The sequence below is a fragment of the Lepidochelys kempii genome, chromosome 22 (assembly GCF_965140285.1).
Source record: "Lepidochelys kempii isolate rLepKem1 chromosome 22, rLepKem1.hap1, whole genome shotgun sequence".
Taxonomy (NCBI): domain Eukaryota; kingdom Metazoa; phylum Chordata; order Testudines; family Cheloniidae; genus Lepidochelys; species Lepidochelys kempii.
In genome coordinates this window covers 6,810,170-6,835,680 of record NC_136401.1, presented here as the reverse complement: position 1 = coordinate 6,835,680, position 25,511 = coordinate 6,810,170, and the positions used below count along the sequence as shown (strand labels likewise).

The following is a 25,511-nucleotide window of genomic DNA, read 5'->3' as shown; positions in this document are numbered from 1 at the left end:
GGCCAGATAGGGTGCTAATTAGCTCTGAGTTAAGCTTCTGAGAAATCCAATTGAAATTAATACTGGGCGGGAGAGGGGGACACATCCAGGAATGCAGGTAGCAGAATGAGAATGGAGGTGAATGAATAGCCTTTGCTGCTTGTATACCCTCACCACGGTGCTAGCCAGACAGGTACCGGGATAAGGAAAGTTTAATCTGAGACCATAGAAAATTGCATTGTGGCCTGTCTTTAGGGCCCCAGCCTGGGTTTTAGCTGCTGCTGTCAGCAGGACTATCTTTCCTTTAGGGAACAGAAGGAGAGACAGAGAAACACCATGCTGGGATATAGAGTCCATCCTGGTAGGGGAGTGGATTAGGATCATTCTCCTGGCTTTGCTACTCTCTACAGGCCAGAGCAAAAAATAAACAAAAAAAAAAACAACAAAAAAAATACCAAACCTGGGGACGGGAAAAAAAGCTAAAGCCAGACAGGAAGAACATGCTAGCCTCATCTATTTGATTTCTTATGATTAGCTTTCCAGTTTGTTATTTCCAGGAGTACTTTTGTAGCTGTTTTGGTTGCAGAGATTTTGGATACAATGTTTATTTTACACCCCTCCCAGCTCTGTTCTAACCTGGGAAATATGCCATATGTTGTTTTTTTAAATAATGGCTGCTTTGGGGATCTGAAAATTAACATGATGTTTTACAATTCACCAGAGCTGTTTCCAGCCACTTAGCAAGAGGGTTTCTTTTTAGCTGTGTCACAGAGTTGGCTAGTAGCAATAAGCAGATAACACCCAGAAAACATCTAGATTTTTATCAGAAAAACATAACAGCAAAAAAGAAAACAAAAGGAATTTTCAAAAACAAGGTTCTAGCTCTGAAAACCTCGCATTGACTTCTCCACAGGCCCTAGGCCCAGATCCTCAAAGGTATATAGGCATCAGAAGTTAGGTGTCGAAATATCGTTGAGGATCTGGGCCCTAGGCCCTCAGTCAGCTGGGAATTCAACCTCGTCTCTAGGAGAGACTTCTTCTTGATGACCATTGAACTTTCTACTGTGGTTTTATAACAGAATGAATCATCCTGTCTCTAACTGATATATTAGGCCAAATTCTGAGCTGCCTGTGGCCCATTCTGTCAGATAGCCTGGTAATGTTTTTATTACTGATATGTTATGTCTTGGGTTTTTTCCTTAGTGATGCTTTAAAGTTTTCCCAAATAAATCTGATTTTCAACCATGGAAGTTGCTAGTAGTTGACAAGGATAGACGTAACCCTGCTCCCAATTCTCTGCCTCTTATAAATTAGAATAGATTTGCTTGCTTGGAACAGGATCCACCTCATCAAGCACGAGACAGGGACTTTTTGTGCTGTGTTTGTCCAGCACCTAGCACTTCATGCTCCCATGTGCTACTAAAATACAATAATAGACAATTGCACTGATTCCTGTGACACCTCCGTCAACGCATCTGAACACAAAAAATTCTGGGCAACATCTGAAGCAAACAGGTTGCAAGTGTTTGAATGGAATATAGAGCCATGGAAGGAAAAGAAGGTCGAGAACCCCTGAAAGTGAAGATGACATTGATACCAATTTATTATGAAAAGTGGTTTTCTGTTGAATAGCAACACAAAGGACTGCCATCTCAGAGATGCTACAGTCCTGGTTTGGTGTGGTGCTGGTATGCTCTCGCTCCTTTTTATTTTGTTCAGAAACATGCTAGACTTTTTTTATCCTCCCACTACTGCAGTGGCTGCATATTTATAGGTTTCAGAGGAGCAGCTGTGTTAGTCTGTATCTGCAAAAAGAACAGGAGGACTCGTGGCACCTTAGAGACTAACCAATTTATTTGACTATCAGCTTTTGTGAGCTATGTTAGTCTCTAAGGTGCCGCAAGTCCTCCTGTTCTTTTTGCATATTTATAGAGACTGCTGAACTGGAGAATTGTCCATAAAGTGCTTAAGAATCTTCCTTTGCGGTCAGTAGCATGTAAACAGGCGCTAACCATCATCTTTATGCTTCCTTAAAGAAATGGGTAAAAATACAGTTAACATTTCATAATGACTCAAGCCAAGAAAACAAACAGCTTGTCAGGAGAGATCATCCTTTGATTGTTACCCTTGTGGACTGAAGTCTGAGTCGGCATCCTACATTCTTGGATCAATTGGTTAGCATGCAACACATTATTGGAGTGATGTAGAATGCAGGCATTTATTTCCCCAAGTCTAGGCATGCACAGCTTGGCTAAGAACTGGACCTGCTGTCAGTACAAAGGTTGTCTGCCCATTGATCGCCGACAGGTGCTAAGTTCCAGCTGCCGCACTGATCTGTATCTGAATAGAGGTGTTTCTTTAAAAAATGGGTGGATGGTAGGTTAAGTCTGGTCCACACTAGAAAATTAGATCAGTTTAACTACATTGGTCCGGGGTGTGAAAAATCCACACCCTTCAGCGGCAGAGATGACCTAAGTCCCTGTGTAGACAGCGGTAGGTCGGTAGAAAAACGCTACCACCTCCCAGGGAGGTGGATCACCGATGCAGCTGGGAGAATTCCTCTCTTTGGTGTAGGCAGTGTCTCTACCTTGAAGCGCTACAGTGGCCAGCTCTGCTGTTGTAGCTTTTTAAATAGAGACAAGCCCCCAACTCCTTATGTTATTTCCATTTGTATTTTATGGGTTACAACCCAAGATCTCAAAGTTTTGCTTGTTTCATTTAGGGTTGGGCTTCACTGCAAACGCTTCAATGGTACAGCTGCCCTGCTGCAGTGCTTCAGTGAAGAGGCTACCAATGCCAGTGGGAGGGGTTCTCCTGTCGGCACAGGTAACCTGCTTCCTGGAGAGGCAGTAGCTAGGTCGATGGGAGAATTTTAAAAACCCGTAGACTTTTGCTTGTGGGTCTTTGTAAATCATGGTGAAAGGACATCATTCTGGACAGCCCTGGAGACTCAAGTCTTCTGTTTACCCATGGGACTAGAGGAAGAATCCCATGCTATCCTCAGCCATTTCACCCTGACCTGGAGGGATCACCTCCAGCAAGAAGAGAAGACCGCAACCTCCAGGACCTATTCAATCCTTGGTTCCTCTGCTGACTCTAACAAGGGTGGCAACTGTGGTGATGCGTTTATGATCTGGCCATCTGCTATTGGGAGCTGGACTGAGATTAGCAACTTGTTTCACGTAAGGCACCAAAACCTGCTGTAGCCCAATCTACAGATTGTGAATTAATTATATTGATTACTTAAGAATTCTCAGTTATGACTTGGAGGGTTGACAGGTTCTTGTCCCAAGATCAGGCCCAGAATTATTAAAGTTACTGTTCAGTGGGAAACCCGGTTGTGCACAATTGCAATACTCACACTTCAGGAATCCTTCTGCAGTTGTAATAGTTTATAAATATGTGGGCAAAGTCACAAACACGCTAACCCATCAAGGTGGATAGAGATAATACAGAATGTCCATATTCACATCCATATGTGCACACCATCCCTTGCAGAACAACCTGAAATGTTGTCTTCCTCATCACTATCACCTTCCTCATTATTGCCACTAGCCATTATCCTGGCACCTCACAAGGGCTACATCGCTCTCTCCTCCTGCACACCAGCTGGGATACAACTTTTGTATGTTACGCTGATGCCACTATGCCTAATGCCTATTCAGTAGGGGTTTCTCCCCTCTTCCTTATTTGTATTTTCTCACCCTACTAATGCTGTGGTGCCCTTCTCCTATAGGTTAGTATATTAATGATCTCAATTTATCAATTAGTTGCCATGGCACTCTTATGGTGAGACATCTGCAGATGTTCCTATTCTAAAATATCCAAAAGCTGGTGTTAGCTCATGTTCCTGTGGCTGGCTGGTGTCATCATGGACAAACTGCCCTAAAGCACTCTATTCCCAGTTCCCCAAAATGACCATTAGGTCATTTATCTGTGCCAAAGTCATAGGCCTCAAGCCTAATGCTAACTGCTGAAGTCAATGTCGCAGAAGATATAGCCCTATAGGTTCTTTGGGTTACTGCTACATAAACTAAATGCTAAAGCTAGCTCTATGGGGTCCACTGCACTGGAGTCAAACTGGTGATTTGGAATGAATGGCACTGTAAATCATTAATGATCCCATGACCCCCTCTCTTTTCGTTGAGGGCAGGCCTTACCTGAAGTGCACTGTGGTGCTATAATATCTGATGAACTATGAGAGTAATCTGAATATAAACAACTCTTCTGTTGAAAAGGTGACTGGGTAAAACTTCGGTGGGATGGGTTTCCATTTTCACTGGAAATCCTCAGTGAAGTCTATTCGCAAGGAAACCTCTTCCATCCTGATTACCAGACAATTTCTGCAATGCTGGTGTGTCAAAGGAGACACCTGAAATAATCCATAAAGAAACTTGTAGACTGAGTGTGCTCCCCTACAATCCACTTAGCTCCTGTGGCCCAGAGACAGTAGCTTAGGCAGTGGACTAGGATTCTGACCTGGGTTCTATTCCAGCAGTGTCGTGGACCTGCTGTATAACCTTGGGCAAGTCATTTGAGCTCTGTGTGTCTCTGATTTCACTCCCACTCTTTGTCTTGTCTGTTTAGACTGAAAACTTTTATAGGTAGGGACTGACTCTTATCCTGTGTTTGTTCAGTGTCCTGTACAAAGCCTTGATCTTGGTCAGAGTCTCTTGGTGCGAATTTAATACAAATAATAAAGGTGGTAGCCCGTTACAATAACATCAGATTGCCAAACTGTCTAGTACTGTGGAACCTCAGTTACTTGAAGGTCTCAGGGAACACGAAACCTCCAGAGGTTTGGATACCTGGGGAAGTGATCTTTATATATGTAAATATATGCATCTAAGAAGACATTTGCAGCTTCAAATGACAGTTTGAGTTGGGTGGTGATTAGACTAGCAAGATTCTGCTGTATATGCTGCTTTATTAAAGTCAAACTTTCTTGTTTAGATGAAAAAAAGTATCCCAAAAGCATAGCCTTCATTCTGATCTCACACCAGTGAGATGCAACCCAATTGACATCAGTGGAATTACTCCTGATTTACACCAGTGTGAGATCTAAATGAGGCTCACTGTATTCAAGGCTTTGGGACTCCCTGGGGGCAGGAAGTCTAGTTATATAACTCCCCTTCATTTACAAGAGTATAGTTTATACTTTGGAATTTATCATGTACTCCATCACCATGGCCTCTGGGAACTTCACACTTGAAACCAAGCCACAAACGACATACCACATAGTTGGTGGTACCTATATTAACTACAATTGTATTATTAACGTGTTTCTATTACAAGTTTACTTCTTCCAGTCATACTTGATTAACCTGCCTTAATAAAAAAAAAGACTTTAGAATCTGCACCTTTAAAGTTGACAACCTTTATAAGACATTTTTGCCTTTCTTTCCCTGAAGTATCTTCCTTTTCGTTTGCCACTTATATTTGTGCTGTTTTGCCAGAGCACAAAAGCCATCTTCTTACTAATCACAGGACTGGTCGCCTCTTCCCATGAGGCCATATCATTTTCCATCATGCAAATGAAATGTGTAAAATAGTTTTCTTTTAATCTGTTCTACTGGTAAATTAATCCAGCATTACAAACTCAGCAATAGAGTTAGATGATCTGTATATAATAGGTTTAGTCAATTGAATCAGTAAAGCCTAGCCTGTTCACCATATAAAAGGCTATAGAAATCTATGAAATCCACTTGCATATGTTTCCATAAGTAAACAATGCTGCAACTTCCTCTGGTTCCTTTTTGAAAACCAAAAATTATTATATGAGGCAAATGACATTTAATTTCATTACCTTGATGTTTTTGCTGCATGATTGTCAGGGCTATGAAGAATAATAAGAGTTTTGGGACAAAGCAGGAGATAGTTAAGTGTTGTAATGCAATCATTCAACATGTAATTCCAAAGATTATGTCTAATGCTCTGCAATTTAACAGGTTGTCGATATTGAATTTCATCGCATATGAGCAGAACTTCACAAATATTTAGTGTGATCTTTTGTGGTTAAATCTGGACACAATCCAAGTTCAACCCAACCCATTTTTGTTGTTTAGTACTGTCTTTCCAACTTTGGGTTTTTTAAAATGCTATCTGGTAAATTTTCATAAAATGGCCAACAGGCATGTATAAAGCAGAACCCAGCTTCTCAGCATGGGGGTTGTGAACAGGTGTAAGAGGGTTGTGACCACCCTATTTTTGCCACATTGCTACATGGAGGCGGGGGGCCAGCAAGGCGGGAGGGGAATTTGGGGGGATGGATTGAGACCCACAGAAGCAGAGGAATATGAGAAGCAGCAGAAGCAGTTGCTGGACTCTTGGGTGATTGCATATGCAATGCGCCATTGCAGTTGGCCTAGTCTGCTCATGGTGGGGTTGGATCAGCTACTCCAGATGCCAAGGTGGAAGCCCCCGCAACCCTGCGAAACACTCTGGGAGCCATAAAGCTCCCTCCTCCCCTCCCAGGGTCAGTGCCTTGACTGGCTCCACCCTTCTGTGGGCCTTGATGTTGCCTCCATCCAGACTACTCTGCGGTGTGGCCAGGGTGTCCTGTGAGACAAGGTTATTACCACCCAGCCAGGGGAGCACTGTGGAGGGGGAGATGGGCCTGCAAGCTGAGCTCTGGGGGCAGAGCCTCCAAACACCTCCTGGTCACAGGCCCATCCCAGCAGAGGGGCATCCCCAGCGGAGAGTCATGTGAGGTAGTGGGGCACGGGGACTATGTCAGGCAGGGCTTCGGCAGTGGCATTGGAACAATTTCTATCGTGGGGTTGCTGAAAACCGTTGAACAAAACTGTAAACCACTCAAGCCAGGAGATGCTGCCGAACCTCCAGCATCTTTGGGAGAGAAAAAGGGTGCCCTGTGGAGAGCCCAGAGGCCCTGTCTTTGTGTGTGGAGGGGGGCCCTGTGCTGGGGGGTTGTGCCAAGCAGGGCTCTAGGAGGGCAGGGGCTGTACCAGGCAGGCTGCGGGAGGGACCCTGTGCGGGGGGGGCTGTGCCAGGCAGGCTGAGGGAGGGACCCTGTGCAGGGGGGGCTGTGCCAGGCAGGCTGCGGGAGGGGCCCTGTGCGGGGGGGGCTGTGCCAGGCAGGCTGCGGGAGGGGCCCTGTGCAGGGGGGCTGTGCCAGGCAGGCTGCGGGGGGGGGCTGTGCGGGGGGGCTGTACTAGGCAGGCTGCGGGAGGGCAGGAGGGGGCCGGGGGCGGGGGGGCTGTACCAGGCAGGCTGTGGGGGGGCAGGGGGGAACCCTGTGCGGGGGGTGGGGGGGTTGTACCAGGTAGGCTGCAGGGGGGCAGGAGGGGGGGCTATACCAGGCAGGCTGCGGGGGGGCCCTGTGCGGGGGGGCTGTACCAGGTAGGCTGCGGGGGGGCGCTGTGCGGGGGGGCTGTACCAGGCAGGCTGCGGGGGGGAACCCTGTGCGGGGGGGCTGTACCAGGTAGGCTGCGGGGGGGAACCCTGTGCGGGGGGGCTGTACCAGGTAGGCTGCGGGGGGGCTGTACCAGGTAGGCTGCGGGGGGGAACCCTGTGCGGGGGGGCTGTACCAGGTAGGCTGCGGGGGGGCCCTGTGCGGGGGGGCTGTACCAGGTAGGCTGCGGGGGGGCCTTGTGCGGGGGGGCTGTACCAGGCAGGCTGCGGGGGGGCGCTGTGCGGGGGGGCTGTACCAGGTAGGCTGCGGGGGGGCCCTGTGCGGGGGGGCTGTACCAGGTAGGCTGCGGGGGGGCCTTGTGCGGGGGGGCTGTACCAGGCAGGCTGCGGGGGGGCGCTGTGCGGGGGGGCTGTACCAGGTAGGCTGCGGGGGGGCCCTGTGCGGGGGGGCTGTACCAGGTAGGCTGCGGGGGGGCCTTGTGCGGGGGGGCTGTACCAGGTAGGCTGCGGGGGGGCCCTGTGCGGGGGGGCTGTACCAGGCAGGCTGCGGGGGGGCGCTGTGCGGGGGGGCTGTACCAGGCAGGCTGCGGGGGGGCGCTGTGCGGGGGGGCTGTACCAGGCAGGCTGCGGGGGGGCGCTGTGCGGGGGGGCTGTACCAGGTAGGCTGCGGGGGGGCCCTGTGCGGGGGGGCTGTACCAGGCAGGCTGCGGGGGGGAACCCTGTGCGGGGGGGCTGTACCAGGTAGGCTGCGGGGGGGGCGCTGTGCGGGGGGGGCTGTACCAGGTAGGCTGCGGGGGGGCCCTGTGCGGGGGGGCTGTACCAGGTAGGCTGCGGGGGGGCGCTGTGCGGGGGGGGGGCGGCGCCGCTCTGGGTAGCCCGGGCGGTGCGGGGCGATAGTGCCGCGGCAGCCCGCGGGCGGCGGGGGACGGGAGCCCCACGGGGCGGCCGGGCTGGGGGCAGCGCTCTCGGGGCCGGCCGTGGGGCCGCACCGCCGTCCCGCCACAGGGCCGGCAGCCCCGCGTCCTGCCGGGCGGGCCCTCCCGCGCCTCCGGCCCGGCCCCAGGGCGGGGAGTGAGGGGAGGCGCGCGCGGGTCGGGCCACCGGCTTCCACCCCCCTCCCCCCCCATCCGCAATGTTGGTACGTTCCGAGCGGAGCGGGCGGGGGCGAGCGGCAGTTGGCTGAGAACGGGCGGAGTGGAGGGAGGGGGCGTGGCCTGCGCGCGCCCTCCGGCGCTGGGCGGTGGGGGCGGGGTCCGCGCGCGCCCGGAGGAGGGGCCGCCCGGGGCCCCGCCGCCGAGTGCGGCCAGTGTGCGCGAGGCGGCGGCCGGGGCGGGCGGCGGTGGATGGAGGGTCCGGTCCGGATCGCCCGCGCGCTCTGGAATGTGCTGGGGGCGGCTGCCGAGCGGGGGCGGGGGCTCTCGGGGCACGGCCAGCCCGGCTGCTGAGAGGTACCGGGCGGGGCTGCGGGCGCCGGCTGGCCTGGCCGGGGGGAGCGCGGGGCGGGGCGCGGCAGGTTACCTGGCGGGGCGGGGGTGCTGGGTGCCAGGCGGGGGGAGCGGACTCGGGGGTGCTGGGTGCCAGGCGGGGGGAGCGGACTCGGGGGTGCTGGGTGCCAGGCGGGGGGAGCGGACTCGGGGGTGCGGGGTGCCAGGCGGGGGGAGCGGACTCGGGGGTGCTGGGTGCCAGGCGGGGGGGGGAATCGGGGGTGCTGGGTGCCAGGCGGAGGGGGGGAATCGGGGGTGCTGGGTGCCAGGCGGGGGGAGCGGACTCGGGGGTGCTGGGTGCCAGGCGGGGGGAGCGGACTCGGGGGTGCTGGGTGCCAGGCGGGGGGAGCGGACTCGGGGGTGCTGGGTGCCAGGCGGGGGGAGCGGACTCGGGGGTGCTGGGTGCCAGGCGGGGGGAGCGGACTCGGGGGTGCTGGGTGCCAGGCGGGGGGAGCGGACTCGGGGGTGCTGGGTGCCAGGCGGAGGGGGGGAATCGGGGGTGCTGGGTGCCAGGCGGGGGGAGCGGACTCGGGGGTGCTGGGTGCCAGGCGGGGGGGGGGAATCGGGGGTGCTGGGTGCCAGGCGGGGGGGGGGAATCGGGGGTGCTGGGTGCCAGGTGCCAGGCGGGGGGAGCGGACTCGGGGGTGCTGGGTGCCAGGCGGGGGGGGGAATCGGGGGTGCTGGGTGCCAGGTGCCAGGCGGGGGGAGCGGACTCGGGTGTGCGGGGTGCCAGGCGGGGGGAGCGGACTCGGGGGTGCGGGGTGCCAGGCGGGGGGAGCGGACTCGGGGGTGCTGGGTGCCAGGCGGGGGAGCGGACTCGGGGGTGCTGGGTGCCAGGCGGGGGGGGGAGGAATCGGGGGTGTTGGGTACTAGGTGGGGGGTGCGGGGTGCCAGGCGGGGGGGGAAGGAATCGGGGGTGCTGGGTGCCAGGCGGGGGGAGCGGACTCGGGGGTGCTGGGTACTAGGTGCTGAGTGCCAGGCGGTGGGGGGAATCGGGGGTGCTGGCTAGTAGGTGGGGGGTGCTGGGTGCCAGGCGGGGCAATCGGGGGTGATGGGTGCCTGTTGGGGGTGCTAATGGGGGGTGCTGGGTGTCAGGCAGCGGGGTCAGGGATGCCGGCTGCTAGGCGGGAAGTGTTGGGTTCTGGTTCAGGGGATCTGGAGTTCTGGGTGCCAGGCAGTCGGATTGGGGAGTGCTGGGTGCTAGGCGGGGGGTGCTGGGTGCCAGGTGGCAGGAGCGAGGTCGGGGATGCTGGCTGCTAGGCAGGGGGTGCTGGGTGCTAATTCAGGGGATCTGGGGTGCTGGGTGCCAGGTGGAAGGATCGGGGTTGGGGGGTGCTGGGTGGTGGATCAGGGTTGGAGAGTGGATGGCAGAGCTAAGCTCTTGCCTTCTCCAATACTCCCAACTCATGAGTGAGCGAGTGGCAGTAGGGGGCAATCCCTGGGTGCTGTGGAGCCAGGTCCCCAGCCAGGACTCCAGGGAAGTTGCCTTCAGGGACCGTGCATAGGGCTGTGATGAAGTAGGTAGGGCCAGCCAGTTTGATCCCCCCTCTGTAGGTTCCAGGAAAGGTGCTAAGCTGTCCCTGGCTGGTGTTAGCATTGAAGGGTGTTATATTGGGCTATTTACCTTCCTGTGATGCTTAAAGGCCTTGGTGTGACTTCCCACCCCATATGTACCATAGCATTTCCTGGCAATGTAGGCAGGTGGGGGCTTGCGAGGAAGGGTCATTTCTGGAGACAAGAGATCACCAGATACCAGCTGCTCCACCTTGGGACTATTGTGGGCTTGTTTTTGATAAACACCACCTCACATCCTCCAGTTGAAGCCTAGGAGGAGACATAGGAGTGATTGCCTTCCTGAGTTGCCTGGATTAGGTATGAGAGGAGAGGGCTACTCTGGAAGCAACTCTGACATTGCCTCTTTAAAATTTGATGTTGATAGCTTAATGCTGCAAACGTTCCCTGAGCAAAACCAAGGGCAGCAGACTACCTGGCCTTCAGTCTTTCTGCTGCTAAGTACAATAATAATACTCAGATACCTCGTAGACAAAAAGGTATACTCAGCAGAACTAAAGGCAGTGCCTGGCATGTGGTTGGTAAATGTGATGGAGAGAGACAGCTGTCAACTTCAGATTGTCAAATTAACATTCAACACAGCTCCTTTTAAATTGCAACATTAAATTGCAAGTTGCTTCTTGTTTTTTCTTAAGACTATTTATAGCAGCTGATGTTGGGAAGTTATCTTCATTTGGGATAGGATGAAAGATCAGAATTTGTTTGGAAATTTTAAATTAGCTGTTTGTTTTCTAGCTGAGTAGCGGTTAGTCATTCTTACTGTCGAGGAGCAGCACAGACTGCCACTATCTGTTAAGCACGTGTGGAAATTGTACAGTGCACAAATGAGCAGCTTGGAAAATCAGAGAAACACTGTCAAATGGGAAAACCTTTGCACTTCCTTGAAGTTGAATTCAGCCAGTGTTTTGACTATTTGGCATCCGAAATGTACTTCGTTGTTTTTAATGTTGTGTAACTGCATTCAGAATCTTGGTTAATTGATAGTCTTGAGAGGAAGATATAATTTCATGAGCAAAGCGTAGATTCCCAAGATCATTATTTATGAGAGGTGACGATTCATGTGCAACTCATTTTTGTCTAATAAAACTCTTCTTGGGTTGTTCAAACTCTTTATCTTTGGTATGAAATGCTTGAGCACATCTCAAGCTTCAAGATCAAAAAGTACAAAGGATCATAGAGTTGGACCTCATTGATCCAGCCTGTGTAGGTTTGCATCAGTCCTTGCCTGCTGTTGCAGGTGGCTTGACTTTGAAGTGAGCTAATTAAATTGATGTTGTTTAGATGGACTGCTTTATGCAGGTCAGCAAGGCAGAGTTAAATGAGATTTGTGTACTGGAGTGGGGGCTCTTGTCGCTAAAAGTGAAAGGTAAACCTAATTTAATTGTTCTTCTATTGTCTCATCAGACATGGTTTGTTTGCAGTTTGACAAAACATTTTCATGACTTTCTTCACTCATATTAAGTTAGGTAATCTGGGCTCTTTATTTAACTTAAAGTGTAAATGGAGCAAAAAAATCTTATTCACTAGAAATGTTTTCCCTCAAACTGTATATATAAACTGAAATATGAATATATATTTGTGGATTCCATTTGTTTGTTTTTAAACAGAACTTTGAGGGGAAAACCCCAAAATTATTTACTATATTGATATAATAGGAATAAAGTGGGATATATATTTTTTATTTTCTCTAAATTCCCCCAGTGCATCCTATCATCCGTCTCTTTATTGGAATCTCTTTGAGGCAGGGATTTTTTTCGTATCTTTCTGTCTTGTAACAGACATTGTACTTTGGGATGTAAACAAAATTACAATTAAAGGAGAAAGTTATTTTGTAATTGTGGTAATGTAATGCCTGGAGAATGTAAAAGACTCATAAAATTATAATATTTAATGGCCCTTTTTGTGGCATTTATTCTAAAATAAGGAGATGAGTTGGTACCTGTTTGAATATAAATGCTAACTTGTATTAAAGTGGACTCAGTAAAGGAGATAACCTTGTTTTTTGTTAATAGTAAGGAATCCTGCCATATGGAATGTTACTTTCAAAATCTTAACTTACAGGAAAATAAACCACTTTTCCATGATTCTTTTTTCATTTCCTACAGTATCACTGGCGTGATCTGAATAATAGTACTGAGGTGATATTATTAATGTGGCTTTTTAAAATCAAACTAATTATATTTGCCTGAAAGAGCCACATTAGTGTGATTCTAGCTCCCTGGTGCCTTTTTGGAGCCCTGGAGACAGCCTAGTGAATAGGGCTGAAAATTCATTCTGTATTTGATTAAATGGAACAGACTCGTTGCTCCTTACCCCAGCAGGGGCTATGAGATCTCTTGATCCTCGAAGCGGCTCAGAGACCCTGGGAATTCCATTAGTGAGCACCTGAGGAATTTCTGCCCTGCAGTGCCTTTTTTTTTGGTGGTAGTGGGGGGAGAGAGCGAGTAGTATGGCAGTGTTGATGGTGGGCGGAGGAGGCGGCATTAGAAGAATTCATATGTTGGCAGATCTAAAATCAAGGCATGACTTAACAGCTTATCTTGTAAGAGAAAAGCCCAACCCAAAGGCATACTATTAGCCAAGACTTCTTATATTTAAAGTGGAACTATGGTGTGTATTGGGCACTGAGATGAACTCGTCCACACAATTTATTGAATCCGTCTGACTCTTTAGTTCTCAAACTGTAGACACAAATTGGAGGAAAACAAATATAAAAACACACTTGCAAGCCTGGTGAGTTTCTCCAAACAGTTTACAGTATGTCAGCTGTTTTGCCTTGATGCTAATTGTTAATGATTTGGGGTTTTATTGCAGTTTTCCAAAGAAAGTAAATCTGTATGATTGACTTCTGTGATGACAAGTTAAAAGAAAACAATTAAAATAATTATATAGATATAGATATTTTTTGTCCCAGGTCATTGTAGATATAAAATTATAATGCTAGAAGAACCTGAACTCACTTTTAATACCCTCTTTATTGTCTTAAAACTTTAAAATCGATACCTCAGTATTATTTTTGCCTAATATGTTACTTTCTCTGAAGTTAGTCTGGAGGAAAAAAGTATAATTCTTAAAGAACCCTCTTCTGAACATTTTAAAACGACTTGAGATTTCAAATAACTTGTATTATTTTTCAGATTTTCTTGATGCAATTATGTGTATTTTTATTAAAATAAAATCTTAGTAACTGGTCTTGAATTTGAAATTAAAGTTGGTTAATTGGTTGTTTTAGTTTTCTTGTGAGTGAGGTTATATGGCTAATGACTTAATGGAAGAACTTTCAGCCAGCCTTGAGCTAATACACGATGCTGTAGTATATTTGAGAGTTTATTTTTTTGTCATTTTGATTAAGAGTAGAAATCCGAATTTAAGTGCAGACTTACAGTGCTTCCTGTAATTATCTCACTAAGTACATTTACATTATCACTAAAGAAATTTGTAAAGAGTTGTTTTAACTTAACAAAAAAATTTATTGACATAAATTAAAACAAATACTTTTTTTTTCCATATTCTGTTACATTGTCTTAACTTGAAAGGATTGGGAAGTTGTTAAATCTGACCACATGTAGGACGCCTTGTATTTCAGTTACCTACTTGAATTGTTCTGTGCCAGCAATCATATAGCTACTTCATTACATTTTATATACTGGCAGGTTTCAGAGGAGCTGCTGTGTTAGTCTGTATCCGCAAAAAGAACAGGAGGACTTGTGGCCCTTGAGAGACTAACCCATTTATTTGAGCATAAGCTTTCGTGAGCTACAGCTCACTTCGTCGGATGCATCTTATGCATCTTATATGAAAGCTTATGCTCAAATAAATGGGTTAGTCTCTAAGGTGCCCCAAGTCCTCCTTTTCATTTTACATAATGAAGTTCCTAGAAACTAGTTGTACAAGAAAAGGAGGACTTGCGGCACCTTAGAGACTAACCCATTTATTTGAGCATGAGCTTTCGTGAGCTACAGCTCACTTCATCAGATGTTGCATTCAGTATGTTAGTCTTAAGGTGTCAGTTTGGTTAGAATTTTGACTAGGTGTCTAATTTTGTAAACGCACAATTCTGATATGTATACAGGTTAAAGACTGCAAAACTCACTATTATATGTAAAGATTTTATTTGCTTTAAAGCCATCTGTAATTAGGATTACCTGGTAGCTAGATGCACTTTTTTTCCCCACATTTGGTGGTTTATTCACAGATGTTTTCATTTCATGATCTTGAACAAAATAGGTCATTCTGTGACATCTATACCTCTTAAAATAAAGTTGCACTTTGGAGAGCTTAGCTGACAGTTTGACAGAGTCATTTTGTGTGAAGTAAACTGAACAACAAAGTGGTGCCATGTTGTCTATTAAAAAAAGAGAAAAGTCTTTAGGAAGAGGGTGTGCTTTTGTATTAGACAACTTAGTTGCTGATGGCAACAATCCTTTTCTTAACATTGCTGTAGTATTCTAAAGATGTTCAGATCTTGAATATCATTATTTAAACATTTCATGGCATGAATTTATTTCAGGTTGCTAAACTTAATATTACATGTCATAACTGTGAAAAGGGTGTTTTTGTTGTACCAAGCTAAAATTGTGCTACAATTTGACTGCATATGTACTCTTCGGTAATCTAATGACTTAAAATCCAGTTTTAGTGGGTTTTTAGTTATAAGAATTAGCTGTAGTTACCACCTGGACAGGTTCAAGACAAGAACACACCTACAAACTTTCACATCACTAGAAGTCTGCTTTTCCACATGGGAGAGGAAATGAAAAAGGAGATAGCATTTCAGTAACCCCCCCCCCTTAAAATTGTGAAGTGACATAACTAACAGAAGTTTGTGTCATTAATGTTTAAAATTGTTTGTTTAGTAATTTAAAGCTGGAGTTGGAAGTGGCAATACCAAGATAAGGCTCATTGGCTTAAACAGCAGAGGAATAAAAATAAGAAATGGTAGAGTAAAATTGAAATGGGTTTTCAAAAGGGGAACAGTCTCAGAAAATAAGAAACTGTAGGTCTAGCTAAGATAAATACCGTTTTAGATATTTGGATTACCATATGATCTGAATTTTTATAAGCACATATTTAACCACTTATTTACTATTAAATGTGCCGGCACTAGAGGCAAAATACATGTTGTGCATTGTTGCTGAACCAGGTATTGAAATGCTGATGCTGGAATTTCCCGTGTTGGCGGGGGGGACGACAGCAGAACTCAGTTTTTTAACATCTTACAGATGCTGAAAAGTAACTAATAGTTTGCAGTTCTTACTTTTGTTTGGAGTTCCCCCTGGAAAGCAGGAAAATAAAACTTGCTTTCTCATATTTTTGATCTCATTTTGCAGACATTGGCTTTTTTGCCATTTCTCCTTTTATGTTTCTTGTAGAAGCTAAGATGCCTCGATTTTGTTTACTATTTTGTTTGCGTACCAGCAGTTTTGATGCTTATCATGCAGTTCTGGGAACAGTGTAATAGCTGCTGTGTACTCCCTCTGCTGGCCAGCTGTCAAGCTCTGCACAGTGCTGAATGAAGTATGATGGAGGATGCTATAGAAACAGTAGCTGCTGGTTTATATTTCTTTATACATTTTTGTCTAGGTCTGGTTATTAAAAAACAAACAAAACACCACTGGATTTTCTGGAATGAAAATGATTGTAAAGGTCTCATCTTGGGCCTAAACTGTTTGCCATTATCTCAAGGTTTGTTTTACAACAAGACATAATTGCCATACAAGTTCAAGTAATGTCATCGTCCAAAGATTTTAGCTGTTGAGCCTCAAAACACCCCTACACATGATGATCCCCATTTCACAGACAAGGAAAAAGGCAGGGCAAAAAGATTGTGATTCATCTGCATTAATGCAGCAAGAGTAGCAGGACTTGGAGTAGAACTCACCAAGTCTGGCTCTTAAACCCTGCTCTGTCTAGATACCTCTAACTATTAGACTAGAACTCCCTTGTCTAATATGATCATTTGTTCTACTAAGACCCATGAAATGACTGGAACAGCCACTTGAGAGTTTCTGAATTTTCTTTTGAATCTTTTCTGACCTGTAATATGGTTCTAGCAGTCCGTTTTTTAATGGTAGCATCTAAAAGTACGGAAAAAAGCTAACTGGGAAGTGTAGAGAATTAGTGTAATCCGTGAATAGAACTGTCCTCTCCTAAGGTAACAGCTGATGCAAGTAAAGTCTGTGAGTTCAAGAAAAGTCATGTGACCCTGGTTAAACTAATTGAAAATGAATTGTTAAAATCTCTTCTCTCATTGCTCAATTATATTTTTAGATCCTCTAAAGAGAACCAGTAGTTGTTAGTCTGTAGATATATTCACAGTCATATCAGCACTTGCTGCTTTTATACTCTCCAATGTTCCATTCTTTTTACTGGAAAGCTACTTTAAATGGCCAGTATGGAGAGCAACGAATCAAAACAGGCACTGACATTTCTAAATGATGAGTTTCTGGATATGATTGATTGATATATATATATATATATCAATCACACATACATAAATGTGTATATTCTTTCAGGCAAGTTCACTGGTTCTGACCGTGGTTTTCTGGCCTACACTGCTGCAAGACACATTTGTTGGTCCCAGATGCAAGCTCAGCATTTCCCACTGAAGAGCCCATCAGTTCTGTCTGCCTCCAAGTCATCAAGGAGCTACAGAAACTGGTTCTGAAGAGCACAGGACTTAATTTAAAAATAAAAATTGAAAAAGGCCTTTCAATTGATCTGTCTAAATTATTGGAGGATGCTCTCCAAAAAAAAATCCTATTTGAGACAAGGCAGGTTTTCTGCAGTGGGCTTCCCATCATGCATGGTTATACTCCATTTTGTTGTTATGGACCTAATGCCCAAGAAGCCCAGGAGGAAAACATGTTCCTATGCTATAACCAGCAGAGGGGGAACTATGCCTGTCCCATTACTAATAGCTGGGTTCCATAGTGGAGAATAAAACATCTGTTCAAGTGTGCACCCTCACCCTGGTCAATCAGTCAACAAAGGACAGGTGAGCAGCAGTCTGTCTCTCTTGAAAAGTGAAAACATGGCATCCAGCTGCCTGTAGGCAGGCTGAATGTAGCCCTAGCCAAAGCTCCCCAAATGGCTTGGCAGCTGCAGGAGTTATTCATCAAAGGCCATTTACATCCTCCTGAATTAGCCCAGACAACTAGAGCCTTTGCTGGCTCTTTCGATAGGAGATCTTGCAGACAAGTCTCAGACAGGGCCTCCAGCCTCCTCAGTCCCAGTTTAAGAAGGAGTAAGTCCCAAATTAAGGACCCATTCCTGTAATTGTAATGTGCTGCACAGAGTAACTGGGAGCCATCCAGAAGTTGGTGGATGGGTTTAGTCATCTTATGTCACAAATTTATGCACTTAGTCTTTAATCCAGATAGCAGTCTGTTCCACCATATGCATATCTGGGCTGAAAGGATGTTACCAGCAGCTCTCCTTGCACGACTTCACCCAGTAAAACAAAAGAGGGACAATGAGGTACAGGCAGCCCAAGCTTAGGGTATCCCTTACACTGAAAAGAAAGATCCTTCCTGAAGTCCCTGACCAGCAGACCCCGCTCCCTCAGAGGACAGATATCTCTTGGGATACTAAACCACCAGTCAACAAGGTGCAGTGAGTCATGACATCCTGCCAAAGAAACTTAAGAAGAAACTTCATTCTCCTCCTTTTGATTCCTAAGTCTTCCATTCTCACTCTTCTGACATGAGTGAGCCTGGATTTTTCAAATCTAAAGCTATTGGAATTAAGAGAAGTGGTAGTAATGTTTTTTTACCTTCTCTTGTTTATTAAGAGTTGATGGAAGAGGCCAAGTCAGGGGGTGAAAACAGATTGGAGTTCTACATTAGGACCCTCAGACATTCAACTTGCTGGAGATCTCTTCAAAGGGCAAGCTAATCCACTTCTTTCAATGAACTGTTTACCAAAGGCAAGTGGGTATAAGAGACTGAGAAATGAATATACATAAGTATTTAAAAAAAAATACTCCAGAAACTCAGTTCTCTGATACTCAGTGCTAGGACTGGCAGTGGGAAAAGTTTGCAATATTTCATCTGTATAGAGTCAGAGAAGCTGTAAGAGAGGAGGAACAGGACTCATGTCTATATGCTATGCTACTTTGGTTCCAGATAGGTCCAGAGGGTAACCAGAAGTTTCTTCAATTTTGAAAAGGTTTGGGTTCAACAGGGAGACCCTACAATCTACTGTGGTTACAACAGTGCCTGGCTGCACAAACTCATCATGCCTGTTCAACTTCTCCTATGGCACGTGACACAGCCAATACTGGTTCTGATCTTCTCTGTCTTTCAACAGCAGTAATGGTGTTCACAAAAACATTAGAAGTACTGGTAGTAAGCTTTAAGCCTTTAGGTAAAGAGGAATCCAAACACATCCATTTCTTGCCAACCTCCTAATCTGAATCCCAGCCTTCACAAATCAGAAACACATGACTGGAACACTAAATTTTCTATAGCAACATAGTTTATTAATCAAGAGAAGTCAAGATGATGTCCTCTCCAAAGTACCCAGTGAACTGCTAGAAAGTTCCCTCACGCAACAAACATTTGGCAGGAATAAAGGTAAAAGGAAGTGGAGTTCAGAGGGGCGTTGTACCTGAGAACTCAGTGCTATCACAGAGGAGGAGGAAGAAACACCACTAAAAATTAATCAAATGTGCGCAGATTTCGATGTCTGTCCTAATTTCTTGATTTTGTTAGGCTTTTTTGGCCCTCTGGGAATGGTTTGGATGAAAGGAAATGCAGAGAAAGGAGGGGACACCAAGACAGAAAAGGGAGAGGTACAGAGAGACGGGAGTATGAAGAAGGAAGAGAAACAGGGAGCAAAAATAGTAGTGGCCCTTAGGATGAGCAACTTTTCTATTAAACAGTGCTGAATGCACAACCTAGTACACAGATAATAAATACCATTCTGTGCTTAATCTTTGTGCAAGACTCCTGTTGACATCAGTAGGGTGTCACTGTAGATGGAGGGTAATATATAGTCCTAAATGTTACACTCTGGCTCACATTTTAAAATGGAAATAAGCTCATTCTCTGAAGAATCCAGCACCCCTGGCATAGATAAGGGTGAGAGAGGTCATCATCTCATTTTTAAACTCAATCTCTCTTCCTAGTCTAGACATAACCGGGGAGACTTTTTTTTTTCTTATAAGAGCAGAACAATAATTTTAGTGCAAAACCAATATCTAGGCAGACTGGCTGCCATGTTTTAGACCAGTGAAGTGGCATGTACACCTCTTAAGTAACAGAATGATGAGTGCAACTCATGGTAGAACGTTACCCTCCCCCCCCCCCCTTACAAAGGAACATCGGGGCAAAGGTAGGAGATGTTCTCTCCCAACGATGCCCTGAACAGCTGTTACTACACATTTTCCACCATTACTGACGTTATCGTGGGCCATCCAAAAAATAGAGGGAAGACCCAGTTATTTTCATTGCTCCCTGATGACCAAGAAACTCAGAGTTCTCATTCTCTGATCTTCTAGCATTGCCAGGAAAAGACACATTCAAGTGGTCCAGAATAGCTTGTTTATATAATTGTTTTGTTTATTAAATTAAGTTAGTAAAATGCATTGTAACTAATCGTTAGATCTCAATCTGTGCACTTTTTAAAAGGAAGTCACTTACTGAAGGTGAATGGGCATGGTATAGAAACTTAGAAATATAGTATTTTTATTAATATCACTGAGCAATATATATAAATACTCTGCTTTTATATCTTTGTGGTAAGTTGTAGCTAAACAAGTGAATTTTTAATATGCTTTAAGAATATGCAATTTATTGTTTCTGGTAATGCCCTCCTACTGGCTCTCTTATTAGCATGTCCCCACATAAAGATCACAGAGCTGCCAGGGAAAGAAAACAGTGGCATTATCCATATGATGCTGTAATTGAACAGAATCGCTACTTGACTGGAATATTATCTGCTGCCACACCAGAGATGATGTTGACATGAGCAAGCCACATTATTACCAAAGTTTTGCTGTGACTATAGAATGATGCTGTAATGGAATAAGGCACTTTCTTGAAACAATCTTAGATTTCAGATCTTATATGTGTTTGCATCTGATCTTGAAGTTATCTATTCTGCTAGAAATGTCTGTTTTTTTTCTTTGCATATATGCTAATTTATTTTTATAGCATCTACAAGTGTATTGGGCATTTTAAAGTAGAAATAGGAAAGTGATCCCTGCACAGAAGAGCTTAAGGTCTTATTTTAGACATGGTTCAAGGGGTGTAGTTAGACTGAGTGTGGATGAGAGATAGCAATAAGATCATGTGACTGTTCATTTATGGTTTATGCACATCTTGATGTTTCAATTAAAAGTAATTTAGAAATTAACTCTTATGGGCATCACAGAAGGAGGGGTTGGAATGAAGAGAGGGAACTGTCTTGGTCAGTGGTTCTCAAAGCCGGTCTGCTGCTTGTTCAGGGAAAGCTCCTGACGGGCCGGACCGGTTTGTTTACCTGCCGTGTCCGCAGGTTCGACCGATCGCGGCTCCCACTGGCCACAGTTCGCCGCTCCAGGCCAGTGGGGCTGCGGGAAGGGCAGCCAGCATGTCCCTTGGCCCGCGTCGCTTCCTGCAGCCCCCGTTGGCCTGGAGCCGCTATCCGCTGAATCTGTGGATGCGGCAGGTAAACAAACCAGTCCGGCCCGTCAGGGGCTTTCCCTGAACAAGCGGCAGACCGGCTTTGAGAACCACTGCTCTAGGTGGACTGGAACTGGAAGGGCATTCCAGATGTAGCAAGTTGTGGGAGAAGTGGTATGGTCAGATTTCCATTAATGTTGGAATTCAACAATACAAGGTTTTATTTATCATGTATCAGATTTTCCAGGAGACACCTTCATGGTTTCTTCTGTGCCTTCCCTTTTACATAGAAGCACGTCCCCACACAAATCTACAAAGGTAGCTCATTGTTCTCCTTCGGATTCCTTCTTAGTCATCTTTGCCATGACACTTATACAAATCTTTACAAATGGTTGTGCAGCTGGTGTGCTGTGTGTCACTGCTATTTATCGTTCCAGTTGTAATATTGTTGCCTTCTGCTTCTCCTCCCCGGTCTCTGGTATCCACCTATTTCAGATCTTACATTTAGGTTGCAAGCCCTCTTCGGGGCATAACCATCTTTTGGTTATGTCGGTACAATGTTTAGCATAATGGATATAGGGCCTGTAGGTTTTACTGCAGTAAAATCAGTTGCATCCAGGCTGATATTGCTGCAATGGGGAGGCAATGCAACAAGAGACCTGGTACTACATATTGGCAGGAAAAGTTTTGTGTAGAGCCTTGAAAGTGAGCTTGAGAAGAATAAACTTTGTGCTGAAAAGAAGGAGACAAGACAGTGGGAGATTTTTAAAGGTGGGGTGGTCAGTAGGACCTATTAGATTAGGAAAATGGTTTTTACTCACTGGATTGCGGATGGACTAGAATAGCGATTTGGATACCAAGTAGGCCGGATCTGTCCATCCAGCCCCCTGATACTTAGATCCCTTCCACACAGTGACTGTTTGTTTGTCATCACAGCACATGTAGTGTTCTTCATCAATACGATGCAGAGTAGGATATATTCAGTTTCAAGCTGTAGCTCACGAAAGCTTATGCTCAAATAAATTGGTTAGTCTCTAAGGTGCCACAAGTCCTCCTTTTCTTTTTGCGAATACAGACTAACACGGCTGCTACTCTGAGTTCTAACAATGGAATTAATATAGCTAATTTTACTGTCATATACTGAAGTTAACTGTTTGGGGCACTCTTAAAGCGGCGTGGTTTTTTGTGACATCCCTCAGTGCAACAAGGATGGGGACTCTTGATTCTCCAAACAAGGACTGCAGCATTTTACAATCCTAGGCCCTCAGCTGTGTGCCCAGTCGACTCAACACACTAAGCATGTCTACACTTCAGCTAAAAACCCATAGGTGGCCCATGCCAAGAGGCTTGGGCAAAGGGGCTGTTTAATTGCGGCATAGATGCTTGGGCTGGAGCCGGGCTCTAGGACCCAGTGAGGTGAGAGGGTCCCCAATCATGAAAGTCTGCACCACAGTTAAACAGCCCCTTAGCGGGAACCCAAGTCAGCTGGCATGAGCCAGCCATGCGTGTCTAATTGCTGTGTAGAAATACCCCAACTTTGTTGTGATATGCTAGCTGGCAAGAACACATACAAGAGTACTGACTTCTCAATCCCCCTTGAAGAGCAGGGAGTTTTGTCAGTTTGAATTTCTCCAGGCTCATAAGAATCTGCGTTTTTAACTGAGCCACTTAGGTGAGCAGCTAAAATGTTAAGTGTTAATTACAAGTTTTGTTTTGGAGGATATTACCCTCTTTCCCTCAAGTGACAAATATGAGACCTTTTAAACACACAGTGCTCATTTCTGGGTGAGAAGGTCATATTTTGGTCCTATAGGGACAAAGTAGGTGAGGTAATATCTTTGATTGGACCATCGTCTGTTGGTGAGAGAGAGAAGCTTTTGAGCTTTCTTCAGGCCTGACAAAGAACTCTGTGTAAGATCAGAAGCTTATCTCTCTCACCAACAGAAGTTAGTCCAAAGATATTACCTCGCTCACCTTGTCTCTTTAATGTTCTGGAACCAGCATGGCTACAACAACCCTGTGTACGGTATTTTGGTCCTGTCAAATGTGTGTAATCCCTCAATTGTGTGTTTATGGAACTTTTTTTTTTAAATGGTACACAGCACTGCAGATTAAGTTTAATTACCTAATCACACCATTGTAGCCAAACTAAGATAAATTGCTTTTTTTCCTCTCCTGAAGATGCACATCTCAGAGGCTTCCGATACTCTTTCATTTTGCATAGGATAATATTGCTGTATGTTTACAATGTAAAATATAAGCCCAACTTCTCATAAGGTTTGTTAGAGGCTATTACTGCTATATGATTATTTTGCTATTGCTGTAGCTTCAGGGAACCTGTTTCTCAATAACCTCTTCAAAATATCGTTATAGCACTTTAGATATTTGCTGCCAAAAAGTTCTAAAATGATAGTGTATCACAGCTTGATTAGGTCTGAGTTGCCTCTAATAAAATGCAAGCTAAGAGAGAGAGAAACAACAATCACCAAAACTTTCTTGGAACAAAAGATGTTTTCTGTTCTTGCTAGTAATCTGTGTTGCAGAATAAAATAGGAATGTATACTTTAAATCTTTGTAATGATGTATAAGGAGCCTGGTAATGAATGGAGTGAAACTCTAAAACTCACTATTAATATATTGCAGTTTTATGCTTAATTAAATCTTTCTAAATTTGGATTTACAAAGTGATGCAATCTGAGGCTAACATTGTGTTGCACTTTCTATTTGCTATACATTCAAAATTAATAAGAGAGGATTTTTGGGACCATCTGATGGTAGCGTTTACTTGACTCGGCTGTGTCTAGTGCCCAGAGTTAAGTGTCTTTGAACTTCTTTAGCATTATAAACCAGTGATATTCAGACCTCAGTGGTTCAGGAGCAAATTAGGGACCAGCATTACCCAAAAGAGCCACAGTAGTGTGAATTCATTCTCTCTCTCTCATCTCAAAACAAAATAATTGACCAAGTATTCTGCAATTGGTTAATAATATAGTAAAAGCATCCTGATTGGTGGTTAACTTAGATTGGTTAATAATTAAATCACACTGTTTTAATATCTTGCTTCAAAGAGCCGCAGGAGACACATTAAAGAGCCACTTTTGGCTCCCAAGCCACAGTCTGAGTATCACTGTTATAAAGACAAACTTGGATTGAAGGAGCTGAATCAATGAATTTTGCAAGTACTGGAAGGTTTTGATATTAACTTTCTAAATTCAGGACATCTGATTTGTAATTTTAAAAAAAGCGAACAGGTTTTGGATTTATTTTCTGTTCTTTGAAGTTACCTTGTATCCTATCTTGTACATTTATCATTACAGTTTAAGCTGGGTGTGTCAGAAGGAAATAGTGTGAAATAAGTTTACTTAATAAACATAAACAATGTATCTGCATTTGAAATTCCAAACTAAAAGTAATTTGTCATTGTTTATATTAAAAGCATACACAATAGTACAAAATCCTAAAATTGCTATGGAAACAACTCTAATAAGTGAAATAAGTTCAGCTTTTTGAAAGTTTTCAGGTTTATACTTTGCTTAAAAAGTCTGAGATAGGGAACTAATGTGTAAATGTACAATTTAGGGCCCCTACTACTCAACAAGATGGGTTGCAGAAAACTATAACAGGCAGAGTTCTTCTCCCAGACAGAGGTATTTTTACTCTAGAGTTCATTTTTACTCTAGAGATGTATACATTGCAGAAGGACAGGTTTCAGAGTAGCAGCCGTGATAGTCTGTATTTGCAAAAAGAAAAGGAGTACTTGTGGCACCTTAGAGACTAACAAATTTATTTGAGCATAAGCTTTCGTGAGCTACAGCTCACTTCGTCGGATCCGAAAGCTTATGCTCAAATAAATTTGTTAGTCTCTAAGGTGCCACAAGTACTCCTTTTCACATTGCAGAAAGCAAATATTGCTTATCTGGGTTTGGGGAAGTGTTCAATTAGGGTGGACAACACTAATATCAGGTCAGGCACCTCTGTGTGACTGACTGAGCCTTGTCTGTAAGCTTTCTTTAAAAGTGAAAATAAACACTAACAAAAGTGAACATTCACTGTCTTTGATTGGCAAGTTTAAACACAGACCAGAATAGTGATGCTACTTAATCTTGTTATTCACAGTAGCTGATTGATATGCATGTAGGATGGAATTCACCCCCAGTAGAGGGCCTGTGTAAGGCCCTCTGTGCCATTTGAGCCCTGTATTAAATGATTAAGTGGAGCTTAAATGATGTGAAGGGTCTTTGGACCCTTTACCCTATTGTGTGATCATGTTCTGACAATATTTAAAGAGCTCTCTTGCAACAAAATGTAACCTTCAACTGAGGACTCTTTTAACACATTTCAATGGTTTGTGTAAGCATTTCTAAAGCACATAGCATTGTAGGAGAAGACCTGTGCATAAATCATAGAAACAGTGAGAAGTGTGTGGAGGGACAGTTAATATATCTTGCTCTTGATTTCATTCTGCCTTTAGTATGTTACTAAATTTTCTTCTGCTCTG

At 45.2% G+C, this 25,511-nt stretch overlaps 1 protein-coding gene across 3 annotated transcripts in view; it reads left to right on the top strand.

Annotated features, from left to right (window-relative positions):
* Window positions 1–8,664: 8,664 nt before the first annotated feature.
* The window catches only part of CDON (cell adhesion associated, oncogene regulated), a 98,900-nt gene continuing 82,053 nt past the window's right edge, over window positions 8,665–25,511 (top strand). The window contains exon 1 of one of the 3 annotated variants that reach the window (XM_073320633.2): window positions 8,665–8,798. The gene's annotated coding sequence lies outside the window, so the exon portion shown is untranslated. Of the gene's footprint in view, window positions 8,799–10,186; window positions 10,707–25,511 lie in introns of those variants that run through there. The other 2 variants (XM_073320627.2, XM_073320631.1) reach the window with 2 other exon arrangements.